Source organism: Marmota marmota, unplaced genomic scaffold, assembly GCF_001458135.2.
Source record: "Marmota marmota marmota unplaced genomic scaffold, marMar, whole genome shotgun sequence".
Lineage (NCBI taxonomy): Eukaryota > Metazoa > Chordata > Mammalia > Rodentia > Sciuridae > Marmota > Marmota marmota.
In genome coordinates this window covers 3016050-3032432 of record NW_025999869.1, presented here as the reverse complement: position 1 = coordinate 3032432, position 16383 = coordinate 3016050, and the positions used below count along the sequence as shown (strand labels likewise).

General features: G+C 60.1%; 1 long non-coding RNA gene across 1 annotated transcript; it reads right to left on the bottom strand.

The window, feature by feature from the left end:
* Positions 1-2462: 2462 nt before the first annotated feature.
* On the bottom strand, positions 2463-15811 carry LOC125620402. Its single transcript, XR_007352039.1, has 3 exons — positions 15615-15811; positions 14789-15010; positions 2463-6876 (listed from the first exon to the last, which is right to left on the bottom strand). It is a non-coding gene; the product is annotated as an uncharacterized LOC125620402 (long non-coding RNA).
* Between the last annotated feature and the right edge of the window lie 572 nt (positions 15812-16383).

Here is a 16383-nt window from a genome sequence, read left to right as displayed (position 1 = left end):
CCCAGCCCGGTCTGTTGTCCTGCCCTGTCCCATTTCACAGTCGCCACCCACCTTGGCTGGTCCCTTTGTGTGAAGTGGGTACAAGAGTCCCCATCTGCTTCAGAGATAGCTGGAGGTGGCCCTGGGGCTCGGCCTGCTGAGGGCCTGCCACTGGCTGGGGTGGAGGGCAGCCCAGGCCTGTCCGCTGGAAGCCTGGTTCTTGGAGGAGGCCCACAGTAGTCAGAGAAGCCCACTGGGTTGGACATGGTGGGCAGGCTCAGGGACACAGATGTCCAGGCCATGGTGAGCAGGGAGACAAGACAGGAAAGGAGAAGCCACCCTGCCCCTTCCCTGTGAAAGGAACCCAGTGCCGCAGGGCCCTTTTTTAGGGAATCCACGGTCATCAGCATCCTACAATGTAGGTTTCATTATTGCTCAGGTACGGCCAGGCCAGCAGATCAGGATTGCCACTGAAAAGACAGGTGCCCACCCACAGTTCCCAAAGAGGACCACGCCACATCCTGCCCAGCCATCCAGGTGACGCCGGGCCTAGTCAGGGGCAGGAGAGGCAGGGAGCCTGGCCGGAGCTGGTATTCTAGCTCCCACAGGAAGGGACAGGCCGCAGGGGAAGCAGGTTTAGGTTGACTGGTTTGAATCATCGGTGGATTCCAGGGCACAGGGTATCCCTCGTTGTGTGGACCCTGGCCCTGTGGGATGTGGCAGGGGCCAGTGGCTCTGAGCGTGGTAGCCTGGGAGGAGGTATGGCTGGAGACTCTGGATTGGTGAGAGTTCTGATCTCAAAGTTCACGGTCTGCGGACCCAGCCAGCCCTCGGGGGGTCAGTGGGTCAGTTCACTTGTTGGTGAGAGCAGGAGATCACAGACTGGACCTAAAGAGGTGAGTCTGGGCTCAGTTCTGGCCCGAGAAGAAGAGGCTGGGTCTGGCGTAGGCCTGCTCGTGGGTGCAGTCCCGAGGTGGAGCAGGACGTCACATGGCCACAGACAGGAGTGTGTGTGCACATGCGTGTGTCCTCTGGTCTCTTCTCACAAAGCCACAGGACTCAATCAAGGGGCCCCAGCCTGACGATGTCATCTAACCCCCTTCCCTCCCCAAGGCCCCACGATGGCCGATTGAACCTCCATCCTCTAATAAAACCCCAACATGAGTTTTGGGGATGAGCCACACCCAGACCAAAGCGCCTCTCCTCCAGGGTCAGCCAGGCTGCAGGTGCCGGAGCATCAGAAGCCCGTGGTTGGGCCACCGGGTCACAATCTCAGCCTGACAACATGAGCTTGGCTGCCAGGGAGCGTCCAGCCGTCTCTGAGGCTCCACCGTCCTTGTCTGTAAAACGGGAGTGACATACCTTTCTGTAGGTCCTCAGAGAGTGGCAGGCGGCGTCCAGGGGCTGGCAGGGGCCTGGCAGGCAGCTGGCTGGTCCTGCCACCTCCCTTCCTGGCATCCGACTTGAATGGAGAGGCGGCTGGGTGCAGGCGGCTTCCGACGTGAAGGTCAGGCTGCTCGGTCCCTAGCCCTGGGCAGCCTCAGCCTGTGTCTGACCACCCTAACCCGGGCTCTGTGACAGACTCACATACAGCTGGTGGGCACGCCCTAGAAACGCACACTAGCCACGGCCCCCACACTTTTGCACGCACACCCCAGCCCTGTGGCCGGGGCTCCCTCTGCCTGGCTCTCTAGACCCGACTTCCCAGTCCACGCTCAGCCCTTGCTGGACGTGTGCCCCCGGGGGTGGGAGCTGGCCAGGTGGCGTGTGGTGAAGGGCGTGCCCTGCCGGGAGCCTGTGTGGGGTGCTTTCTCATGTGTGGGTGTGCTGTGCTCGGTTTGTGTCCTTCGCCATGCGCTGAGTGCACACTGGTGGCTCCCAGCTGCATGTGGCCTGTGGGGGACACTGAGCCTGCCCAGGCCTGGAGCAGCTTCTCACCCAGGGATGGAGCCGCTGCCCCTCGGACCTGTTTTCCGTTGGCTGAGATGCCAGCTCGAGGCTGCCATGACCTCCGGATCCAGGGCTCTCTGCAGCCAGGTCCTTCGGGGCAAAGGAAGAGGCCGAGACCCAGGGCTACCCTCGCTGCCCGGGAGAGGGGCGGGGTGGCCGGGCTCCCTGGCCGGGGAGGCTGGGCCACCTCACTGCCCTTCTCGTTCCGCGCTCCCTGGGTCCTCACACAGGGGCTTCACCGCCCGCGCAGCAGTGCTGGGGTGGGGAGGTGGCCTTGCGGGAGGCGCTCAGGTCCCGAGAGCTCAGCCTCAGGAGAGGATCAGTGCCGTCACCTGGGGTGGGTGCTGGGTAAGAGGGTGAGTTCTGGTGCCCCTCGGCCTCTGGCCCCCTTGTGTGCCCTCCTCCACTCTCGCCGTCTGCTGCCTCCTCCAGGTTACGATGCGTCGGAGGCCCTCACCACACACAGCCCCTCCGCCCTGGGTTTCCCAGCCTCCAGAACAGCAAGAAACAAACTTCTTTACGATTTACCCAGCTTCAGTCATTCTGTTACAGACTCAGACAACGGACTAAGGCAATCCCCTTCACCACTGTGGGGAAGCTCCCCACACCAGTCAGGGACCCCAGAGGACACCAGGGGAGGTCGGGAGGAGCCAGCTGGTCCCTCCCTGGGACTGGCTAGGCGGGGTGCAGCGGCGGTGCCAGAATCCAGCAGGATGTGGCCTCCTCCACTGAAGGGGCCCGTGGAGTAAGAGGGCAGCCCTTGTCTCTCCCTCCTTCCCAAGCACCACGGGCACCTCCTATTGCCACATGTCCCAGGTGCTCAGAATGGTGGGGAGGGGCAGAGAGAGGGCCCGGGAGGGCCAGCAGCTTCCCCAAAGGTAGCAGCCTGTGTCTCTGGAGGGGTCCCTGAGGTTGAGCCATGATGCTGAGCCCCGGTCACCTGTGGAGAGGCCACAGAACCTGGGTTGAAGCCTGGCCCAGGCTGGTGGCGCCTGTCTACTTGCTGAGAGTCTGTGAGCTGACGCTTGCCTTCTCTGAACAGGTGGGTAGCCAGAACTCCAGCCGCGCCTCTCTTCAGGGTACCTGGGAGAGGCCAGTGAGGTCCAGAAGCCACAGCAGAGGAGCTGTGATGGTGGCAAGGAAGTGACCAGAATGACCAGGGAGTGGATGGGAAGGCAGGGGCTGGGGACCTGGTCTGGTCTTGCTTTTCACAGGTCCAGACTTCTGTGACCTTCCCTGAGGTCACATAGCTGTCAGGGGCAGAGCCTGGGAGGAAACCCCTCTGTGCTCCTGAGAGGCCCCAGCCAGGCCTGGTGGTCCCCTCCAGTGTCCCCCCGGAGCCACAGGCAGAGCCACTCAAGATCCCTCCCCGCCCTGGGGTATTCATCATATCCCAATTCAGGGAAAGTCCACGTGTCCATCAACAGGGAGATCAGCAGGACCCAGGCTGAGAGTGGAACACAGGGTGCCTGTGGCCAGGTCACAGTGGGGCCACCACAGAGAGGTGTGGACAGGTCCCCATGGGGCCACCAAAGGGAGGCGTGGGCAGGTCTCTGTGGGGCCACCGCAGAGCAGCATGGGCAGGTCAAGGTGGGGCCACCACAGGGAGGTCCTAGGGCAGGTGGGAGAGCCAGGCTGTGGTCACGACCACCGTGAGACTCCGCTTCAGGCCTCCTCTTAGTGACAGGATGGCTGTCACCAAGAGCAGCAAGCGTTGGAGGCGGAAGCTGAGCCCTGGACACTGCTGGTGGGGAAGTCCGATGGAGTTCTGCCGTGGAACACAGCACGGCAGCCCCTCAGAGTGAGACAAAGAGACGCCATGGGGCCCCGCAAGCTCCCTCGTAGGTCTACACCCGAGAGAAGTAAAAACGAGCACCTACAGGAGGACAGGGACACAAGGGCTCAGAGCAGCTTTATTCATCACAGCCACAGAGCAAGACCCAAGTGTCCACCGGCTGAGGATGATAACAAAACGTGGTCTCCACACACGGGAATATTACTTGGTCATGAAGAGAAAGCATCGACATGCGTGGCAGCAGGTGGGGCCTGGAACCCGTCATGCTGAGTCAAGAAAGCCAGTCACCAGGGGTCACGTACCTGTGAGCCACCTACATGCAAGGTTCCAAGGGAGGTCTGTGGGGACAGGAAGCAAGTGAGCGGCTGCCTGGGGTGGGTGGAGGGGCTGGGCACTCACGTGTAACATGTGAGGCTGGGGTGCCCTTTGGCTTCTCACCACGGGGACCACGACACCTGTCAGGAGCATCTCGAAGAAGTGTCTGGGCTCCTGGTTTCAGAGGTTCTGTCCCTCCCAGGTCAACCAGTCTCATGCTCTGGCCAAGGTGAGGCCCAGAATCATGGAGGATGGTGGAGGAAGCCCTTCCCAGGGCACAGCCAGGGAGCAGAGGGAGAGGGGAAGTGGCTGCGGGCAGGGCCCTGTGGCCACCTCCACTAACCCACGGTAGCACCTGGTGCCTTCACCCCGGGACGGCGAGGTGGCCGCGGCTCTCAGGAGGCCCTCATCATCTCCAAGCACTCCTGCCTGGACACCCCAGGCCCCCGGGGGCGCCTCCCAGCCAGACCCCGGCAGCGATGGCCACAAAACTCCATCACACTGAGAGCTCGTGGACCCCACCCTATGAAGGGTGAGTCTCCTGGTACAAAATACAGGCTAGTAAAGCCGTTTAAAAGTCAGACTGCAGGAGGGTCCACGTGGGAGGGGCCACCTGGTAAGGAAACGTGTACACGGGGGGGACATCAAATGCCCCTGGAAGAGGGCACCTGCAGGGTCGGCTGAGGGGCCCTGGAAGGTGAGGGGAGCCCTCTCTTCACCATAAGGTGCAGTGGGTCGGGCTTTGCCGAGGACGGTGCTGGTTTTATGACGGAGAGAGAAGGTTCAGAGTAGTAGCCCCATGGGGACTGGCCGGGCCTCCTTGAGCAGCAGCCACGGCTGTGGGGCCAGAGCTCGTGGGCGTGTCTGTCCACAGGGCAGGTCACACCGTCCTCCTCCCTGGGCCTGAAATAGACTTCTTGTCAAAAACTTGGCAAAGCAACTATTTGGGGCTGCTTGGCCGACCCAAGGCAGGTCCAAAGGTTGGCCCAGGTGCCGTGACCAGACTCCCAGGGTGGTGGCCCTAATGACCATAATCAGAGAGCCTCCCTCCCCCAGTCCCAGTGGCCATGATAACCGGCCCAGGGCAAGGTTTCGGGGGCTCCCCTTGGAAGCCCAGAAGCAGGATGGCCTGAACCCCAGGGGCGAGAGTCATGGAGCATGCAGTTCTTGGGACAGCACTAGGTGCCAAGCTCTGTGTTAGTGGTGCCACTCATGTCACCAGCCTCTGGACAGCCCTGTGGAGCACGGAGGTTGGTCGTTGTCTCCAGATGGGAAACGAGGTTCAGAGATGGGGGTGGATTCCAGACCTGGAGCTGGCTCTCAGACTCATGTCTACGCCAACCACTAGTGTCCTTCAGAGCCAAGCGCCGCACACCCCGACTCAAGCTGGCCATCAACAGAATAGCGAGGTTGATTCCCTGGCAACGTCAAGGATGCGGGCAGCAGGTGAGGCTGGATCAGGCTCCAGCTGCGTTTCCAGCAGTCCTCCCGGCTCTGCCCAGCGTTGCTGTGAGCTTCGTCCTTCTGCCCACTCTCCCGTGACGGCCAGATGGTTCCAACATCTGTCGGGGGGATCCTTGTGTGTCCTACACACGCCCAGAGACAGCAAGCCTGACTGCCCAGCATTCTGAGCAAGACGCCCGAGAGCTGTTGAGACTGGGTGGGTTTCGGCCAGTTGGGGCACAGGCCTTAAGGCGGTGTCCAGCCCAGAGCTGGTGGACGCTGGCCCTCTGTGGGTGTGGGGAACTCTAAACACTGAGCAGGTTGAATGAGAACCAGGAGGGAAGAGCTATGGGAACGGCAGGCAGATGTCACCAGGATGCCCAGCAGGGCCCGGCATAGCTCAGTGGCACCACACTGGCCTGGCACGCAGGAGGCCCTGGGTTCCACCCCCAGCACCACCGGAAAAAGTCCCACTATGATCTTCTTTGGAATCAATACAACTCCGAGCCCACTGCTCTGGATGAGATCACCTCCTGGCTCCCCGACATAATGGGCCAGAGGAGGCCGGGCCCTGGAGGATCCCTACATATCACCTCCTCTCCACCCATCAGGGGCAGCTGGCGCCATGGCTGTTTGGAGCTGCCCTGGCTTCCAGAACTGCCTCTGTGTCCCTGAGCCTCTGTGGCTTCCAGGAAAGGTCCTTCCGTGGTGCCAAGTCCAGGCCCTTGGGCCAGCCATCCCCACCCTGGGCCCCGTGCCTGCCACCGCAGGGAGGAACAGGTGCCCTGCCTGGTCCCTGCCAGGGCACATCTTGGGTCCTGAGCAGAGCCCACCCCCCACTCCCTCAGAGCCCTGCTCAGAAACAGAAGCTGCTGAGAGTGGGACCAGGAGAGGTCAGGAGGGCCCCAGGCCCCTGCTGTGTCCCCTGGGGCAGCCCCTCTCTTGCTGAGCCTCCATGCCCAGCTGTGGAAGAGGGGCTGCCGACTCCCTCCTGGGGGCTGGAGGGCGAGGGCTGTGCTCGCCAAACCCTCCTCTCCCTGCCCGGGCAGTGCCAGAGCCGCCGGCTCAGCAGCCACCTTCCGCCTACTCCCTCCACCCTCTCCCTCCAGGCTCCCAGGACGTCCAGCATCCTGGCCACCCTGGGTGTGCCCAGCGTCCTCCTGGGCTGGGGCGGGCCTCTTCCATCCCAGGCCACTGGTGGGCTTTGGAAGGAGCCAGCCCTGCCTCCTGCCTGCTCTTGGGAGGAGACATGGGACCTGGCTCAAGAGGGGACAGCGAGGGACACAGGCAGCCCCACAGCTCCAAACAGCTCCCATGGCAGGTCACTGCTGCCTGTGTCTGCAGGGCTCACACTGCAGGCTTCAGGGTGACTCCCCCAAATCTCCGTCCAGGGCCTGCAAGAAAACATGCCCCAAATCAGAACGTGGCAATGGCCACCGAGGCCACAGCGGCCCCCCACCCCATTTCTTACGCTGTCTCTGTCTCCCTGTCTGTCTGTCTGTCTGCTCTCCCTCGCTCTCCTCCTTCCCCAGATCCTTCCCCATTATTTCATGCAGCGAGAGAGGCCCCGCTACCAGACGCCCACGAGCACACACTTTAATGTGCCTTCACAATCTTCCAGAAAACAGATGTAAGAGCCACGAGGTTCTTCCCGCTGCTCAGCGCAATTAAAGACGGACCTGGGGGAGGCGGAGGCTCTGGGAGAAGGAGAGAGACCGAGCCTCCCCAGGCTGTTCTTCCCAGGAGAGGGAACCAGGGGCAACCAGGAGGTTTGGGTGACTGTCCGGGGCTGTGACATCTTTCTCCCCTGGTCGTCAGCGTGGGAAACTCCGCCAAGTCTGCAGGGGCTCCGTTGGCATAGCCTGGCATGGGAGAGGCCCTCGAAGGGACACAGGAGGCCTGGGGACCCAGGCGGTGGGCCAGCACAGAATTCTGCCTCCTGCCTCCAAGTTGCTGTTCTGCCCTCACATCCACCTGAGCCAGGACCCCCTGAGAGCTCGGCCGCCTGCTGACTCCTTCCCTGCCTCCGTCCCTCATTCACTCAACAAGCACAAGGGACCGGGGCCAGGCCTGAGTGTGCAGCAGGACCCCGGGGAGGGGATCAGAGGACGCAGGTCCCAGCTGACCCTCGGGGGCAGGAGATGGCTCAGGTCTGAAGAGGAGCAGGAAACACTCTGGGGAATGAGTGGGGCTGGGGCGGCCAGGGGAGCTGAGCTCCCACCCAGGACTACAGCTGGCTCCTGGGAAAGTGAGGGTGCCCAAGAAGTCACCACCACCCAGGGCTGAGCCACCAGGGGAAGCCAGAGGTCATTGGTAAGAGACCAGGCCAGGCAGGGGACAGCACGACACGCCAGGATTTGTGTCCACCAGAGGGCTAGCAATGGTTGCCACGTTGGACTGGAGGCCCAGAGTTGCTTGATTGTCCAATTTTTCATGAGAAAATAGGAAACAAGGACAATTCAAAACTATACAATCTTAATTTCAAATGGTGGTGGCAATTTGAAAAAGTCGATTTTTGAAGAAGTTGGTGGGCCAAAGGAAGCACACTGTGGGGCTACGGGGGGCCGTGGCTATTGGTCACTCATCTCCAGCTTATCCCAGAATACCAGGCCACATGGGACCCCCCCCCAAACCGGGGTCTAGGAGAAGCGAGTCTAATCCTGAGGCCTGGCACAGGGCCTGTCGCCCAGAGGGCCACAGAGCAGGCTGCAGTGCCTGGCAGAGCAGAGAGGCCTGGCCTGCTGCAGCCTGCCGTGGGCTTGAATCCTAACCCTGCTGCCCAAGAGCTGGGGAACACGGAGCTGGTCACATATTCCTTTGTCCTTTGCCTGATTCCAAAGAGTATTTGAGGTCCTTCCATGAATGCATGCAGAAAGGCAAAACACTGTGTAAATAAATCAAATCAAACAGGAGTTCAGGCCCCATGGAAAACCAGGAGCGGCTGGTAATTGGACTGAGAAGTAAGGTTCGTCTTAAACCACAAACGCAGGTTCCAATGACTCTGTACCGTCGTTGGAGCAGGACCCCAATGTCGCCTGGCTTCCTAGCAGCCAAAGCAAAGAAGCAAAGCAGACATGCTTGTGCTGCCTTTTGCTGACCTTAGAGAGTAAAAAGGCACCAGTTGACCAGAGCAGCCATTTCCGGTCGTGGGCTGAGATGAAATTCCTCATGGTCTTCCCTGGAGGATTCTTTTAATGATGTAGTAAACAACAACTCGAGGTGCTGGTGAGAAAGTTTTTATTTCCTACATCTGTTTCTTTAATGTCCTTCTATGTGGGCTGATGACACGATACCAAAAATAGATCCATCAAAGCCCCATGGGAATGGGATTCGAGCATGCAGTCCCCACTGACCTGTGGATGTCACTCTGTGCCTCTGAACTGCAGTCTTCTCAGCTGCAAAACAGACCAAACACCAGGGCCTGCCTTTGAGGGTTGACAGAAACTCAAATGGAGTGAGGAGTATCGACTGCCTGTCATGGTTTCTGGAACACAGTGGGTCTCGTCGCATTCATCAGCAACCTTGGAAAAAGCCATTTTTTGAAGAAAGTGGTGGTGGGGGGTCAGATGAGTTTTTCCTACTTGCTTTAACAGAACGACACCTTTTCATGTGGCTCCCAGCACCCTCGTCAGCTTGGCAGGGTGCAGAGGGCAGGGTGGGCACAGAGGCAGGCTCTGTTCCACACGGCCACTCAGGGACCCAGGCTCCTTCCACTGTGGTTCTGCCATTCCCAGGGACTTCCAAGTCCTCTCCAGTCTTGGGGATGGAGGAAGACGTGCGAGAAGTGTCAGTGGGCCGGGCTTGGAAGTGGCCTGCATAATTTTCACCCATAATCCATTTCACAGAAACGGAGGTGGGCAAACATTGTCTGTGCCCCACGTGTTGGGGAAAAAAGGAAGCCACACTTTTTGAGAGAGCCTGTGAGCTCTGGAGCCTCTGCCACACCAGCAATCAAGTGGAACTTGGTTCTTCCCGTTGGCTGCAGCGAGGCAGCTCGGGGACCCGCGGCGTGTCCCCCGGCCATCTGCTCCTCACACATCCTGTGCTGTCTGTGGTCTGGAAGCAGAGAGAATTTGACCGTTGGTCACTGACCTTTCCCGCATGCTGTTGTTTTTAATGTCATGGACACTTGAGAAAGCACAGCATTCCCAGGCCAGCTACATCCTTGCCGTGGTTGAGCAGGGAGCCTTGCTCTATCCCCTTGGCCACCCCATCCGCCCATCTGCTCAGCTCAGCATGTGCTACCTACCTGGGGGGCTCAGAGGTGCCCCTACCCTTAGGGTCCTTCAGTTCCATTAAAGAGGCAAAATCAGCCACACACAAACAACTCAGGCAAGACACCAGACCACTGATGGAGAAGATCAAGGGTGGTTTCCAAGAACATGGATTAGAGCAAGCCACATGCCCAGAGCAATCCACGCGCCCAGAGCAAGCCACGCGACCAGAGTAGCCACGTGTGCAGACACTGGGATGAGAGAAGAGGCCAGACAAGGTGGCCGTCAGTGAGCCGCAAATCAAGTCCATTGGCCACAATTGACATCCTGAACGTTGGCTGTGGTCAGGCCCTGGGACCGACACAGGGCTTCGCAGCCAGGTGGAGAGGGAAACGTGGCCCTGAGCAGCCTGTGGCCACGAGGATGGCAAAGGGAACCAGCACCTCCGGGCGCTAACTACCCCATACAGCTACCCGAGGGAGACGCCATTACCAGCCCCTGGGAAGGAGAAGCCCAGCCTGCCCACAGTCACACGGCTGGTGGGACAGGAGTTAGAATACAGACCCCGCCTCTAACCCGCCTCCTAGACCCAAGATAAAGCTCCCCCCGTAGCTGCCCCAAGTGTGGACATGGTGGTCACCAACAGCCTTGCCAAAGGCCCTGGCGGGGTGCAGGCTCCATCCCAAATCGCCACGCCTTGTGTCCCCGCCAATGCACATTTCAGATACTCAGCCAACATCCCAGTGGCGACTCCTTCCACCTTCGCGGCCGGCTCCCTTCTGGTGGCCCCGGATAGGCTGGAGGGTGGGGGAGTCGCGTCATCAGCTGCTGGCTCCTGACTGTCTCTCACTGAGCTTTGGATGCATGTCACCTCCATCACCCAACAAACTCATCTGGAAGATGCACACCGCCAGGCAGCCCCAAGCTCTGGTCCCACCCCATGAACACAGTGGAGGGGACCCATCCTCAGGACGTTCATGATCGTGCAGGAGAGACAGGCATCAAACAAAGACACCAAATACCGTGGAACCCACCAGGGAACGGAACACAGAAGCCAGGATTTCAGTTCCCTCTGGGGGAGAAACACCTCACCCAGAAACCAAGTGAGGAAATGGACCGCATCAGGCAAAGAGGGGGACCAAAGCCCCGGGCTGACATGGGAAAGGCTCTGGGAGGGGGGACAGCTGAGAGGGGACAAGGGTCTCAAGGCTGCTCCAGTGGCTGGGAAAGCCAGACGAAGGGAAGACAAATGAAGGCCAACCCCATCCAAAAGATACCAGGGGCCAGAGCCCGGAGGAGGAAGGCACAGAGGCTGGTCTTGTTTGTTTTAGAATTTGCTTGACGTTAGACTTTTCCTGACAAGTGCACATGTCGGGGATTCTGTAGAGTAGAGCTGAGAACAGATCTAAGGCACCATTTGTTAAAGGAGGGAAGGAAGGATGGATGGATGATGGAAGGATGGACAGTCAGACTAGATGGGTGGGTGAATAGGTGGATGGATGGATGGATGGACAGTCAGACTAGATGGGTGGGTGGAAGGATGGGTGGGTGGATGGATGATGGATGGATGATGGATGATGGATGGATGGATGATGGGTGGATGATTGATGGAGGGATGATGGAGGGATGACAGAGGGATGTGGAGGGATAATGGGTGGATGATGGAGGGATGATAGAGGGATGATGTATGGATGATGTATGGATGATGGATGGATGATGGAGGGATGATGGAGGGATGATGGAGGGATGATGGATGATAGATGGATGGATGGATGATGGATGGATGATGGATGATAGATGGATGGATGATGGATGGATGATGGAGGGATGAATGATGGAGGGATGGAGGGCTATATGCTGAAAGACTTGGGAAGCCACCTTGGGAAGGAAAGCTGACTGGGGGGCACAGGAGGCAAGACCCCCATTAGAATGCTTGATCCTAATCATGCAAAATCAGAATGGACCAGTTGGAGGAAGCTCCTTGAAGAAGCTTTTAGCTCTGCTCTAACAAAAGTCGTGTTTGGCCAAATTAAGGCACTGGGTCCGAGAGTCCAGCAGGGGTCCAGCCCATCTCAGAGAAGACTGGACTGAGCTAGACGTGGGAGGTGTGTGGCGATCACAGTGGTCTGAGTAGGGACAGAGGGAGCCCAGGGACCGTGTGCCACTCCTCTGCGTCATTTACCCATGGTTCACAGTGCACACTGACACTGGGAGGAGGAGGAGGAAGCCTGTCTCACACACCTACTATGCGCCAGGCCCTAGCACCCCCCCCCATCATGCAGGGGAGGGCACGAGTGTCCAGGAGGCAGCTCAGAGAGGTCAACAGCCTGCCCCAGGTCACACCAGCCAGATGGGTCTTCCGCTCTCCCAGATCTCTCCTTTACTGAAAATGCACCTCGGAGAGTTCAAGCCACCAGGGTTGGCCTTTCCCAAGCGCAGGTCTTGGGTGCTCAGTGAACACGGTGTCTCCTCCAGTCTGTGCCTGGGTTGGAGGCAGGGTGAGGGTGCTGGTGGGTAGAGCGGGCAGGTGCTCACGACAGGGCTAGCGACTCCGCCAGTGTCCTCTGGGAAGGCTTTGATGCTGTTTGGTGACTGCATCTGCAGTTTGATCTTGCCAACAGGCAAAGCAAGGCACGAAGCCAGGATTTCCAAATCGCTTTCTGGACCCCATAATCCCTGGGGCTTCGTGAAACACCCTGCAGTCGCCCAAATAGCCCTGATTTAAAAAGTTAGACACCCAGAGCAATGCAAATGGCAACAGCAGCAGCAACTGTTCTTCCCTGTATCAGATGGAGGATTCAAAGGCATGCTAATGGCCACTGTCAGAGGGCGTGAGGTAAGCAGGCCTCCCACACTGGGCGGGGAGCCCCAGATAACATCTTCCCTAGAGCAATTTGGAATTGTTCATGGGAATTTGTATCTGCTGTGACACAGCCAATTCCCCTTGGGGCGTTTATGCAGGGGACAGAATTAGAGGCGCAGTTGCAGATTGGCAGGGGCTTCTGCGAAGGATTGGACACTGTGGTCATGCCAGTAGCTTGGGACAGGCCAGGGTCGGTATGTTGACATTGTGGAAATCGGGGAAGGCTGCAAATCAGGCCCCGCCCCCTGCTCCCCAGCACCACAGTCCTGAACAGTTGCCAGTTCAACAAGGGCCGGCCACCGCATGGCCACCGTAGTGACCAGCAGTTGGAAGTTAGCTCAATGAGCAAAAGGGCATCCATCCAACAGGACATCGTGTGGCCACTGAACTGAGCCCGGAGAGGAGTGTGTGGGTGGGCAGAGGGCGGGAGACGCGTGCACAGGGCAGTCCGTTCTGAACCCACACATGTAGGTGCCCTCACATGCATGGGCACACACACTAGGTAAGCGTGACCCTCTGGAGGTCTCTCCAAGAAGCCTGCAAGAGTGGCCGGGTCACCTCCAGGAGGGCTGAGACGGGCCGATGCCCAACCTGCCCCTAGGACTGGTTCAGAGCGGCACGTTTTCCAGAAACCTTTAAAAATTGCCTTCATTAGAATGTCCCTTGCGGCTCCAGCACAAGACGGGACGCGGGACTCCGGGGCCAAGGCTCTCAAGCTCAGGGAGGAGCTTACGGGCCCCTTCACTCCCTGTCCTTGGGTTTGGTGTCACCATGCTTCTGGTTTCCCATGCATGAGCACCGCGTGGGCGGGAAGGAGAGCGCACACCTCCTGCAGGGAGGCGGGACTGCGGCTACGGGGACAGGAAAGGGACCCCCATGAGATGCCACCTCACACCCGCCACCTGACTCTCATCAGGAAGAGGAAGGGGACAAAGGAGACCTCTGCACCCCATTGGCCATTCTGGAAAACAGCCTGGGGCTCCTCAGAAAACCAACAACCAATATCCACATGGTGGCCACCTCTGGGTGCGACCACAGGGCGGGAGCTTGGGTCCCGAGGAGATGCCCGAGCTCGCCGCGGCTCTGCTCACGACCACCACGAAGTCGACCCGGGCGTCCCGTGCTCAGGAGGGGACAGACAGTGGTGTGCACGCCGTGGAGCCCCGCACAGCGTTCAGGAAGGAAGCCGGTCACTTGTGACAGTGTGGGTGAGCCTGGAGGCCACCATGTTCAGTGGGTAACGGGGACTGGGCCCCGTGCTGGCCTGGTCTCTCCCTTGGTGCCTTAGGAAGCCGTCTAGAGGCAGAGAGGAGACAGGGTCGCCAGGCCAGGGCGGGTGTGCGTTGTGGGCAGAGGACTTCGGGTCCCCGTCAGCAGGAGTGGGGGAGCGTGGCCACTGTTGCTGTGGCTTGGAAACGGCCCAGGGGAGATTGTAAGTGTCCCCACCACTAAAAGCTGATGTCTATGAAGTGACAGGGCCTGACTCGGGGACACAGGGTGGATGGCCCTGGGGGAGGTGCTGCCTGCCCAGGTATGTCCAGGCCAGAGACTCCTGTGGCCACTCCACGGCCCAGGGTGACCTGAGGTTCCCAGGCTCACAGCCCACAGGGCGGGCGCAGCATGGACGCCCCGGGTCTCCCCTAGACGACAGAAGCAGGGATTCCCAGGGCAGCCGGAGTCTGACACGCTGAGGTCTGAGAGTCCCTGTCAGGGACAGAAGAAGCCCCTTGGGGGCCTGCCTCTCTGTGCGGCTGACAGACCCAGGATCAAGGCTCAGTCGCTCCCTCAATGATCTCATGATTTCCCTTCCCAGACACGTGGCAGGCGGAGTAGGAGACTCCAGCCAAAGTGGGAGACCCCCCCAGGAGGGAGGGGGCTCAGTTCTCCAGGTACAAGGGGGGGTGGGTGACCTGGAAGGGCAGAAGGAACAGCCTGTGTGCGCAGAGGCTGGAAGCAGAGCCCAGCAGGCAGAGGACGGCCGCCGGGGGTCATCTCTAGGCCTCCGAGGCTGAGCATCTCTGTAAGACGAGGATGACGCCAGGTCTCAGGGACCCTCCCAGGCCCCCTGCCTGGCCTCTAGTGTGCCCAGGTCAGAGCATGTTCACAACGGACAGTGACATAGATTCCCTGCCAGGAGGTAGAAGCCCTCGGGTGGCAGAGGAGCCCAGGCCCCGGGGCTGCCTTCCCACGGAGGCCGGAAACCCTCTAGGTGGGCCCCTCCCCACTCACCTTCACCCCCAGGCCTCTCACGGTGACATGATGCCCTATGACAGCTGGCTTTGGACAAATTCAGCGGGCAGCTGTCAGGGAGCCCCTGGCTGGAGCACGTAGTCATCTGCCCAGGAGGAACCGCTCCTGGGTTCACTCCGCGGGAGGCTGTGAGAGTCGACTCTGCCACGCGGGCTCTGGAGGTTGACGCTGGTGGGTGAGGGGTATGTGCCTCCCTGAGGCCTTCAAGGGAAAAGGGGGACAATGAACAAGAGACCCTGAGACCGCCGTGCCTGAGGGAGAGGGGGCAGAGAGGCAGAGGCTATTCAATCAGGGTGGTCAGGGTTGAGTCCTCTCAGAGGAGGACACTTGAGCCGAGACCCCAACAATCAGATGAAGTCCCTTGGGAGGTCCGGGGGCAGGGCACTCCAGACAGGGGGACAGCAGGTGCAAAGGCCCTGAGGTTGGGTGAAGCCCAGCATGATGAAGGGCAGGAGGTTGCTGTGGCTGGACAACAGTGAGCACAGGCCAGTATGAAAGGGTCTGCAGGAGCCAGGCCACTGGTTCAGGTCAGAGTGGGCTTTTGTCCTGTGTGTAAGCAGATGGAGAGAATGGACCAGGGCGTGCCATGAGGGGACCCCAGCCACTGTGAGTGGAATGGACGCAGGAAATCAGCTCAGTAGCTGGAAGTCCTCACTGGGATCCCGGTCCTTTCCCTGGGTGGAGGGTGTGGTCAGGAGAACCCCCGTCTCTCACGAGGACCACCAGGGTTGAGCACCGGCCGCCCCGCACTTGGGAAGCCTGCCAATCTCTCCCCCTGATCCTGGCACCCCAGACAGTGACTCACCTAATGAGCCAGCCAGCAGCTGATGCGCTTGGGTTCGCACCGTGCACACGGGTGTGAAGTCAAAAATCCAGGGAGCGAGTATTTCCAGCACCCGGGACGCCAAATGCAAGCGCTTTATTTAAAGAATTACCGAGCTGGCGTGAGGGAGGCTTATCAGCCTCCAGCTCCTGGTGGGGGAGACTCGGGAGGCGCAGCTCGGTGGCTAAAAATAAGGGGAACCTCGGTCTGTTTCCATGAGGTGGGCCGAAGCACCACGTCCCACCCTTCCAGCCCCCACCTTCCCACCCTGCCTTGGGCCAGCGTAGAGGTGGACCTGGCTGCCGAGAAGCTTGGCCAGAGCATCGGACACGGGGTCCTGCCTGGGGCGCGGCAGCCACTCCTCCGCCCAGGCCCAGTGCACCCTGTGGCCAGCTCCCTCTGCCAGCCAGACCTGGGGCTTAGGAGCCCAACTCCCGGGTGGAGCTTGGCCCCCTGTGCGACCTTGGGCTGGAGCTCTGAGGACAAGGACAGAAGGCCCACCTTGGGGGCCTTGAGAGGCTGCAGATGCAGGTGCCCCGGGCTGGGACGTGCACCCTGAGCAGACCTGCTTGTACTGGCTCAGGTGGCCCAGGGTCCTCACGGCCTGCTGCCTTTGGCCAGTGGCCACAGTTGAGCCAGGAGGAGGACAGGAGCCTCCTGCTGGCAGAGGCCCTGTGGGCCATTTTGCAGATGGCTCAGAGGCTTGGGGATGAGGGTCAGAGTGCTCCTTCTGGCCTCCCTGCCTCCTGCC